The sequence below is a fragment of the Aristolochia californica genome, unplaced genomic scaffold, assembly GCF_029961685.1.
Source record: "Aristolochia californica isolate CCGP_79_NKW_82.1479 unplaced genomic scaffold, dmAriCali1.0.hap1 SCAF_502, whole genome shotgun sequence".
Taxonomy (NCBI): domain Eukaryota; kingdom Viridiplantae; phylum Streptophyta; class Magnoliopsida; order Piperales; family Aristolochiaceae; genus Aristolochia; species Aristolochia californica.
In genome coordinates this window covers 5,001-14,935 of record NW_027182218.1, presented here as the reverse complement: position 1 = coordinate 14,935, position 9,935 = coordinate 5,001, and the positions used below count along the sequence as shown (strand labels likewise).

At 35.9% G+C, this 9,935-nt stretch overlaps 3 non-coding genes across 3 annotated transcripts; 1 reads left to right on the top strand and 2 right to left on the bottom strand.

Moving 5' to 3' along the window:
* Positions 1-6,182: 6,182 nt before the first annotated feature.
* On the bottom strand, positions 6,183-6,255 carry TRNAF-GAA (transfer RNA phenylalanine (anticodon GAA)). Its single transcript has one exon. It is a non-coding gene; the product is annotated as a tRNA-Phe (tRNA).
* Positions 6,256-8,240: 1,985 nt separating this feature from the next.
* On the top strand, positions 8,241-8,313 carry TRNAT-UGU (transfer RNA threonine (anticodon UGU)). Its single transcript has one exon. It is a non-coding gene; the product is annotated as a tRNA-Thr (tRNA).
* A 1,287-nt stretch (positions 8,314-9,600) lies between these two features.
* Positions 9,601-9,687, bottom strand: TRNAS-GGA (transfer RNA serine (anticodon GGA)). The gene has a single exon. It is a non-coding gene; the product is annotated as a tRNA-Ser (tRNA).
* Positions 9,688-9,935: the final 248 nt, after the last annotated feature.

Genomic DNA, 9,935 nt, shown 5'->3' with positions numbered 1-9,935 from the left:
TCTACCAAAGAAGGATCCATAACTTCCATTCAAGCAGTTTATGTACCTGCGGACGATTTGACCGACCCTGCCCCTGCTACAACATTTGCACATTTAGATGCTACTACCGTACTATCAAGAGGATTAGCTGCCAAGGGCATCTATCCAGCAGTGGATCCTTTAGATTCAACGTCAACGATGCTCCAACCTAGGATCGTAGGCGAAGAACATTATGAAACTGCGCAAAAGAGTTAAGCAAACTTCACAACGTTACAAAGAACTTCAGGATATTATAGCTATCCTTGGGTTGGACGAATTATCTGAAGAGGATCGTTTAACCGTAGCAAGAGCACGAAAAATTGAGCGTTTCTTATCACAACCCTTCTTCGTAGCAGAAGTTTTTACCGGTTCTACAGGAAAATATGTTGGTCTCGCAGAACAAATTAGGGGGTTTCAACTGATCCTTTCCGGAGAATTAGATGGTCTTCCCGAGCAGGCCTTTTATTTGGTAGGTAACATCGATGAAGCTACCGCGAAGGCTATGAACTTAGATGTGGAGAGCAAATTGAAGAAATGACCCTAAAGCTTTGTGTACTGACTCCTAATCGATTATTTGGGATTCAGAAGTGACAGAAATTATTTTATCTACTAATAGTGGCCAAATTGGTGTATTACCAAATCACGCCCCTATTGCCACAGCAGTAGATATAGGTATTTTGAGAATATGCCTTAACGATCAACGGGTAACGATGGCTCTGATGGGTGGTTTCGCTAGAATAGGCAATAATGAGATCACCATTTTAGTAAATGATGGTGAGAGGGGTAAGTGACATTGATCCGCAAGAAGCTCAGCGAACTCTTGAAATAGCGGAAGCTAACTTGAGTAAAGCTGAAGGCAAGAGACAGGTAATTGAGGCGAATCTAGCTCTCAGACGAGCTAGGACACGCGTAGAGGCTGTCAATGCTATTTCGTTTTCGTAATCGTCGATGCATCAGAATAATCAAAAGAAGCTCCGTTTATACACCTTATTTGGATTCCACCAATTGGATACAATCAAGTGTAATCTGATGCAAGGAAAAAAAATTACAAACATAAAGTATGAATAGTGGGAGGATAATAGGGAAAGGGTAAAAGATTAATTAAAAAATAGGAAAGGGTGGGTAGAAAAACTTATTAGAGACCATTGACTCCGGTATCTAATAAGTATACCTACTATTGGATTTGAACCAATGACTCCTGCCGTATGAAAGCAATACTCTAACCGCTGAGTTAAGTAGGTCATTTATCATCACAAAGAAAAAAAAAAGGAAGACCCCTCGCATGGGCATTATAGATGGAATACTACTTCTAAGCAATACCAATCTTTGTCAGTAAAGGGGTCAGAGAGCTATCATATGGGACCATAGAATATCCATCTTGACAAGATATTATCTAGATGTTAAGATATCTATGACAAGGGCTATAGCTCAGTTAGGTAGAGCACCTCGTTTACACGCGCGCCAATGCTTTTTCAGGGGAGTTCATCATGCAATCAACAGAATTGATCTTATTGATAAATCGGTGTCTTACTCCATGGATTCGAGGGAACAAGAGAACAATAGCCTGACAAATCTTTGGTTCGGTCCGATTCAGGTACCAATTTAAAATAGAACCCATCATTGATTTGATAATTGATAAGGTGAATACCTAGTCTATTCAATGCTAGGCATAATGGGTATAAGGACCTCAAAATAACATAACCTCTTTTCGCCCTATGAGCTTTAAGGTGTATGAAGTATCATATTTGACTCTTTGAGCGGAGCGATAGAGACTCAACCTAACTTAGGTTGATCTAGGCCGGAGGCAGACCTACGTCAAGGCAATCCTTCTTTGAAAACACTTTGGTATTGCTCCTGGATCAGAATACAAAAAATGAATCAGAGCACGTGGAACCATCTCGTTATCTTCCTGTCAAGAAAAAGTATGGTGGACTAGCCGATTCTTATATCAGTTAACGAAAGAGCCCAATGCAAAAAAAATGCATGTTGGGTCTTTGAAACAGTTCGAATCATTTAGATAATACTCAGTTTGATCTGTTTTACCGAGAAGGTCTACGGTTCGAGTCCGTATAGCCCTATATATTTTGACATCCGTGTCATTTTGACATTTTTGTGTAGCTCTCATTTTCTCACATTAGTGCTTGTGGCTGGCCCGCGCGGTGGGTTGGCAAAGCAAGTAGTCTTCTGTTTCTGCACAATACTTATTTTTTTTTTATTCCAACCTAATCTAATTCAATTGTTCATCATTCCAATTCTACTGGTCCTTCCTTCCGATACAGACTTTAGCAAGCAAGAAGATTGGGGGCCTGTTTGAACTTGCACGGGCTGGGGATCCTTCTGACTCATCGCTTTGTTGTTCCACAATAACTCCAATGCAGTGCATTGTTTCAGAGATAAAAAATGGACGCTAACCTATAACCTAAACGTATCAACGTTTGCACCCTCTTCTATTTCTATGAGTCTATTTTTGGATTTGGTCTGTCGAATCGTTCAACAACGCCTGATTCCATTAGAAGTATCTTATGCGGATCATTTATGATTCAGCCGATTCTACGACTGTGGTACACTCCATTGTGTAGGTTTACTTCAAAGGAAACAAACCTTTTTATTGTCACGAAACCTAACCCCTTGGGTAGTCTTATCAGATGTTATTAACAAGTATTTCAAATCATTTCAAATCGCGATTTTGAGTCCTAGAAATTGGTCCGAAATGGAATGACTTCTTCAAGACTTCTATTCTAAGTCTAATTAAATAACTCGATTCTTTATTCTCTCTAGGGGGACCATCGGGGGTAGGGAGTACAAGTCAAAAGTCTATAATTTGGTATAGGAATCCATGAGTTGTTATATATCTATTTATATGGAAATATGGAAGTTTATATGGAAATATGGAAGGATTTCTCACAATTTAACAGATTGAATCAAATCAATTAAGTATAAATTTGGGACAAAGGGAGAGAATCTAATTGGCCGATGCATTCTATTTCCGTATCTGTATCGAATCAATAGACAGAATGACGATCCTCTAACCAGACCCTAATGAAAAGAATACATCAACACAAACCAAGTGGAATATACCATAAATCCTAAGATAGAAATCCCTAGGCATTCTACTACATCTGACTATTTGTGTTGTGATATTATAAAAGAAAAAAAAAAAAGAGAGAAAAATTTACCCAAGCCAGGCTTATTATTTATTAGAATTTTTATTCTATTATTATTCAAATTATATTAGAAATTTGATATAATATATATTTATATTATATTAAATATTAATTCAATTTCATATTTTGAATTTTCTGTTAATTTAAATATTAATTAATATATTAATATAACATTGTTATGTTATATATTTATATTTAATATTTTTTTTTTATGATTTTATGAATAGAAATAATATTCATATTATTTTCATATTATTTCAAATAGTCTTTAATTACTTTTTTATTTTAAGAAAATCCGAAACAAAACAAAGTGAGAGAGTTTTTTTGTATAAAAACATAATATGTCTACATCCTGAATGGAATCGAAGTAAATGTAAGTGGGATTCCGTTGGATGAATCTTGAAACGAGACATGATTCATAGCAAACAAATGAAACTACGTGGTTCCACCCTAATTGGTGTTTCGACTAAATAGTTATGAATAAATTGACAATTAAAATTCGAATTGACTAATTCGGTATATTCCACATTAATAGGAGTGCATCTATGTTTCTGCTTCACGAATATGATATTTTTTGGGCATTTCTGATAATATCAAGTGTTATTCCTATTTTGGCATTTTTTATTTCCGGAGTTTTAGCCCCGATTAGTGAAGGACCGGAGAAGCTCTCCAGTTATGAATCGGGTATAGAACCAATGGGGGATGCTTGGTTACAATTCCGAATCCGCTATTACATGTTTGCTCTAGTTTTTGTTGTTTTTGATGTTGAAACGGTCTTTCTTTATCCATGGGCAATGAGTTTCGATGTATTGGGTCTATCCGTATTTATAGAAGCTTTCATTTTCGTGCTTATCCTAATTGTTGGTTCAGTTTATGCATGGCGAAAAGGAGCATTGGAATGGTCTTAACCCCTGAATCCTCAGACAATAAAAAAGAAGGAAAAGGTTACATTGAGACAGTTATGAATTCTATTGAATTTCCGTTACTTGACCGAACAGCCCAAAATTCAGTTATTTCAACTACACCGAATGACCTCTCGAATTGGTCAAGACTCTCCAGTTTATGGCCACTTCTCTACGGTACCAGTTGTTGCTTCATTGAGTTTGCTTCATTAATAGGATCTCGATTCGACTTTGATCGTTATGGGCTGGTACCAAGATCAAGTCCTAGGCAGGCGGACCTAATTTTAACAGCCGGCACGGTAACAATGAAAATGGCTCCTTCTTTAGTGAGATTATATGAGCAAATGCCTGAACCGAAATATGTCATTGCTATGGGAGCTTGTACCATTACAGGGGGGATGTTTAGTACCGATTCTTATAGTACCGTTCGGGGAGTCGATAAGCTAATTCCTGTGGATGTCTATTTGCCGGGCTGCCCACCCAAACCAGAGGCAATTATGGATGCTATAACGAAACTTCGTAAGAAAGTCTCTCGAGAAATCTATGAAGATAGAATTGGGTCTCAACAGGAAAATCGATATTTTACTACCAATCACAAGTTTCATGTTGAGCGAAGTACTCATACTGGAAATTATGATCAAGGATTACTCTACCAGTCCCCATCTACTTCAGAGATACCTTCTGAAGCATTTTTCAAATACAAAAGTTCAGTGTCTTCCCACGAATTATTGAATTAGGAAAGGCAGGATGCTTTTGTGTTGTCCAGGATAACAAGCAGTGGGTCAATCTTCATAAATTTCATCGGCAATTTGAAATACTCATACAAATGTGGGAGAGATCAAGAAGATGCAGGGTCGTTTATCCGCTTGGCTAGTCAAGCATGAGCTAGTTCATAGATCTTTGGGCTTCGATTACCAAGGAATAGAGACTTTACAAATAAAACCCGAGGATTGGTACTCCATTGCTGTCATTTCATATGTATATGGTTACAATTATCTACGTTCCCAGTGTGCCTATGATGTAGCACCAGGCGGATTGTTAGCTAGCGTGTATCATCTTACGAGAATACAGTATGGTGTGGATCAACCCGAAGAGGTATGCATAAAAGTATTTGCCCCAAGGACGAATCCTAGAATCCCGTCTGTTTTCTGGATTTGGAAAAGCGCAGACTTTCAAGAGCGGGAATCCTATGATATGTTGGGAATCGCTTATGAGAATCATCCACGCCTGAAACGTATCTTGATGCCCGAAAGTTGGCTAGGCTGGCCTTTACGTAAGGATTATATTACCCCCAATTTCTATGAAATACAAGATGCTCATTGAATGATAAGATGAATGATAAGAAACTAATCTTCACTTATACGACTCCAGATATTCAAGGAATCTTTTTACGTTCTGTTCTAGATGAAACGGAGTAACTGGCCTTTCATTCGTACTATGGATGGGCTGCTAAAGAAGCTTCATTTAGATTCTCAAATTTTGAAGAGTCCCATTTCAGATGAGCAGAGCCTGTAGGATGAATCAAAAGAGTTCTGCACCATGAACTTTGTACCGCGCGCATCGCTTAGATGGGGCCACGGAAAGCTGCATAGAAGGGAGTGAATAAATGGGAAAGTGAAGAAATAGAATATGAAATAAAATCGTAAATTCTGAAATAAAAAAAGAAAAATTCAGAAATTAAATAAAATAAAAAAGGATCGGATTTTTTGGACTGTCTCTGAAATGAACCCTGCCTTTTCCTATCCTTCAACTCCTCCAGACTAGTCTTTTAGGGTTTTCGACCAACTAACTTCGACTTCGGATATGTATGAAGTATTAACATTCTTTTTGTGCGGGAAGAGATACAGTATGAACAAACAAACAAAAAAGAGGAGGGAACGGAATCCAATTATTTTCTTTACTCATATCTTTACCCATCTACTCGTTTTTTACCCATCTACAAGACGGAGGCGTCTATCTATACATCTAGATGTAGATGGATAAATATGTATTATGCTCTGGACTATTAACGCATATAATATTAAATAATATTAATATGGGTTCTGACTCTATTGATTTATTTGTATGAGTATCTTATCTATTCGATACATTAACCACGTGCCAGGAACCAGATTTGAACTGGTGACACGAGGATTTTCAGTCCTCTGCTCTACCAGCTGAGCTATCCCGACCATTCTCGATGCATGATCCTACTAAAAGAAAAAGAAAGCTTGGGCCTATGTCAATGAAAGGGACTCAAAAAGCATTAACTTACCTAAATAAAGTCGGTAATTTGTTGGATCTTCAAAAAGGAGACTTTGTAAATGTAAGTGTAAGAGTAATGATATGAACTGTGAAAGGTTCCGTAATGGAGATTCTTTGCCCATCCATATATGGATGGGCATTTGTACGTATATCATATCTATCACAGTGAGAAGAGAGAAAGATTTCTGGCCGGATCCATTTGTGAAAGAGTAGAGTAAGTGAAAAACATATCTAATTTTGAACCACTGATAAAAAAAAAAGAGGATAAATGCTTAGGGAGTCAAATAGGCCTTTTATTGGGGATAGAGGGACTTGAACCCTCACGATTTCTAAAGTCGACGGATTTTCCTCTTACTATAAATTTCATTGTTGTCAGTATTGACATGTAGAATGGGACTCTATCTTTATTCTCGTCTCACTCGATTAATCAATCCTTAAAAAGATCTATCAGACATCCTTAAAAAGATCTATCAGACTCTGGTGTGATAGTCGATTTGATCACTGACTATTCGATTCTTCCTTCTGCTTCTGAAATTATTATTCTGAAATTTTTAGAAAAAAAAAATATGGATTCGGGTCGTGATTAATCTTTGATATTTCAGTACGTATACGTACATATCTAGGGTCATCCCACTCTGGAGTTTCGATAGAAGGATTCTTCTACCAATGTAGTAAAGTCAACCCCATTCGTTAGAACAGCTTCCGTTGAGTCTCTGCACCTATCCTTTTTTTTTTCTGAAAACAGGATTTGGCTCAGGATTGCCCATTTTTAATTCCAGGGTTTCTCTGAATTTGGAAGTTACCACTTAGTAGGTTTCCATACCAAGGCTCAATCCAATCAAGTCCGTAGCGTCTACCAATTTCGCCATATCCCCCTCCCTCTTCCTTATGAGAAAGAAATCACATTGTGACCCCCCCTTCTTTTCTTTCATTTATCTTGGAGCCGTTGAATTCATTAGATACAGGCCCTTATTCCTATATCAAAGAGGTGTGTCCCTATTATATTTCTTGACCAGCTTCTTTCATCCCTATCGGAGTGGCGGGCCCATATTTGATATGATCCAATCAGAAAGATTCTATCATTGATGTATCCGCAATTCAATATGGATGGATATATCCCACGTCACATATATATATATGTCTTTACACCCCTTATTTTTTTAGCGCTATTTGGAATACTGGAACGGTCGATATTCATTCTTTTTTTATCGTCTTATCCCCTCCCTTTCCGAATGAAACCAGAGGAATGTCTCATTATGCTCTGGACTGCAGCCTTATCTTTATCTTATCCTTTCCTTTATCTTATCCTTTCCTTAGGAAGGATCTCCTATACTATAGGAATTCCTATAGTGTAAATAAATAGAATTTCTAAATTTCTATAACTATATATAGAATATATAACTAAGCTAATTTTTATTTTTTAGTTTATTTTATTAAGATTAAGTAATTAATATTACTAATATTACATAATCATAATATAATCTAATTAATATTAATAATATAATATATTAATATTATATTATTATTTATTATTACATAACAACATTAATATTAATAATTACATTATTAATATTAATGTTGTCATAATTAATATTATATTCTATTTAATATTAATATTGTATTATTAATATAATATTGATATTGTATTTATATAATTGTATTTGTATTTATATAATTGTATTTATATATATATATATTATATATAATAATAATAATTAATAATAATTATAATAATAATAAAAACAAACTACTCTTTATTTATTTATTATAATTATATTAATTATTAATAATAGATATTAATAATAGATAAATAAATAGATAAATAAAATAAAAAAATCAAATAAATAGCTAATTACTAATAGCTAAGTCCCAGTAGTTTCCCGAAATCCTATGCACTATTTCTGTTATGTGAGCCCGCTTAGCTCAGGGGTTAGAGCATCGCATTTGTAATGCGATGGTCATCGGTTCGATTCCGATAGCCGGCTTTTCCATTTATTCGATTTTTTCCATGATTGATATTGATATTGATAATGTCTCCTTGAGATCAAGAGAAATTGAAAAGACTTTTCAATTTTCTCCAAATGTCGGGTCAACATAGTATGTTACGGGAACTCCCAACTATGAATAAAAAAGAATAAAAAATGGATTGAAGCTGTTAGATCTCTACAGAACAAGAAAGGGATACTTAACTTCCTATATATAACTATATAAAATAATCTGGTTATTGAGACAATTCATCTCATTCTTCTTTATAGTATTTCAGCGAGTTTAGCTTCGTTTATCGTTTAGTTCAGTCTTAATTTTTTTATTCTGTGAAATCCAATTTCAATAAAATAAGGAGTCTTTATGTCTCGTTACCGAGGGCCTCGTTTCAAAAAAATACGCCGTCTGGGGGCTTTACCGGGACTCACTAGTAAAAGACCTAGATCCGGAAGTGATCTTAGAAACCAACCGCGTTCCGGGAAAAGATCTCAATATCGTATTCGTCTAGAAGAAAAACAAAAATTGCGTTTTCATTATGGTCTGACAGAGCGGCAATTGCTTAGATATGTTCGTATCGCTGGGAAAGCCAAAGGGTCAACAGGTCAAGTTTTACTACAACTACTTGAAATGCGTTTGGATAACATCCTTTTTCGATTGGGTATGGCTTCGACCATTCCTGGAGCTAGACAACTAGTTAACCATAGACATATTTTAGTTAATGGTCGTATAGTAGATATCCCAAGTTATCGGTGTAAACCCCGAGATATTATTACTACGAGAGATGAACAAAGATCCAGAGCTCTGATTCAAAATTATGTGGATTCATCTCCCCGCGAGGAATTGCCAAAACATTTGACTCTTGACTCATTCCAATATAAAGGAATAGTAAATCAAATAATAGATAGTAAATGGATCGGCTTAAAAATCAATGAATTACTAGTCGTGGAATATTATTCCCGTCAGACTTAAACTTAATTAAAATAAAATAATTAAGCTTTGGACAATACAATTTTGTCTACCCTGTTTCACCAAACAAAGTAAATAGAACTAAGTTAAGGGATTTAATCCGGATTTTCCCCCATTTTCGTATCCTTTTCGTATCCCAAGTGGATCCGCGGTCAGATTCTCATTCCTTGTCCACCCTTTCCGATCCGATATTTTATCTACCACAGTAATTGGCAATAGAGAATCACTAGAAAGCAAAGGCCCTACTCTTGGAATAATGGTATCCATTGTTATTTGATACATTGTGGTTGGTAACGTTGGTAAATTAGGTGTAGGTCAAGGTACGGAAAGAGAGGGATTCGAACCCTCGGTAAGCAAAAGCCTACATAGCAGTTCCAGTGCTACGCCTTGAACCACTCGGCCACCTTTCCCACAGAATCTTAGGATTATTGCCCGGAAACCCGGTGAATAGCGAGTCATTCATATTATTTTATTGAATTTTTTATTGCAATACAATAAAGGTACGACCGATCTATTATAAATCGAAAACTTTTCGTCAAACAAAGATCTTCCTTCGAGGCTCGAGGGATAAAAACACATTTTTTTTTATTTAATATTAACTTAATATTAAAAAAACTATCTATTCATCTTTGTCAAGACGACGACCCTCTCCATCTTA